Raw genomic sequence first — 1,505 nt, 5'->3', positions numbered from 1 at the left:
GTTAAGAAGTTAATGACCATTTACTCACTTACTTACTCTTGAAGCCCAGCACTTCTTGAGGAGCCGCCAATTCTGCAGCTACTTAAGATTTTCCCAGCATTTAATGGAACCCAAAGGTTCAGTACCATGTTCACAAAAGCCCTTCGTGGGACCCTGTCCTGGGCCAGATCAATACAATCAATACAATCCCATCCTATCTCTCTAAGGTCCATTTTAATATTGTCCACCCGCCTATGCCATGGTCTTCTTAGTGGTCTCTTTCCTTCTGGCTTTCGCACCAATATCGTATATGCATTCCTCTTCTACCCCATTCGTGCTACATGCCCTGCCCACCTCATACTCCTTGACTTGATCATTATACTTGTAGAAGAGTACACGTTATGAAGCTCCTCATGCAGTTTTCCCCAACCTCCTGTCACTTCATAATGATGATAATTTACGTATTATATTTATTTGTAATTTAGGGACGCTCTCAATAACTCGAGTGTATAGCGTCAAAAGAGCGAATGACAGTAAATTATTAATTGAAAAGGATGTGGAAGGAAGCAGATGTGACTTCATCTAAGGTGCTATACTACCATTTGCTGGAAGGACTGAAAAAATTACACTGGCCTCAGTAAGAATTATCCACTACCTGATCGAGATTTGAACCCATCACAAATCAAAAGCGTTGCCGTATAAGCCATCTTGCTTTCTATTATTTATACAGTACCTAAATGTCAGTGGCTAACTTACATATGCACCCTGTAACATAAACAGCAAAATTAAAAAAGTTTCTTCACTGCTGTCAGTTTGATACCAGACGTAAAATTAGTATTAGTTCAGACATGTTCAAATTAAGCAAGAGTTTGTTAGAAACTTCTAATATCCGTCAATTCTGCGAGAATTCATTTAACGACAGATTCTGGGTGATAAAGTGGCTGGGCCATCTAGTACTGAGGTCAAGAACAGTGGAGCTATCCTCTACTCCCTCATACGTGTATGTCTTATCTCATAATGTTTAACTAAGCACAGGATGCTGTATGTTACGTGCCTCTGATTTCTGACTGAACACAAATGATGACAATGCCAACTCAGCATGAGCTTATACTCATGCTACACCAAAACTACTGCTTCTAACACGATTACAGAGAATATTGCTTAACACTCTTAATTTCATGACATTCAACCCCATTTTTCAAGAAACATTTTATATTGAACAAAAAAATAGCCTAAAATAATATATATGGATAAATACCGTCTTAAGTGCAACAAATTTTATTGTAGTTTTTACTTCTTTTCCTCCTCCACACTACATGTTTCGGCCCTAAATGGCCATCATCAGGTGTGTATCACTCACGTAGCTGTTACACTGCTTGTTAAAATTTAAAATTACCAGTCTTTCTAATTGTATAAAATCTTTGTTTATCTACACGCGTCGATTTGATTTTTAAATTAGCACTTTTTAAAACTTAATTCAAGTTAAAATGTCTATAAGATCTCTGTTCTTTCTTTTTCAAATTTTT

The sequence above is a fragment of the Cryptotermes secundus genome, unplaced genomic scaffold (genome assembly GCF_002891405.2).
Source record: "Cryptotermes secundus unplaced genomic scaffold, Csec_1.0 scaffold186, whole genome shotgun sequence".
NCBI classification, from domain to species: Eukaryota; Metazoa; Arthropoda; class Insecta; order Blattodea; family Kalotermitidae; genus Cryptotermes; species Cryptotermes secundus.
The sequence above is the reverse complement of the archived record's forward strand: the minus strand, read 5'-3'. Positions refer to the sequence as shown.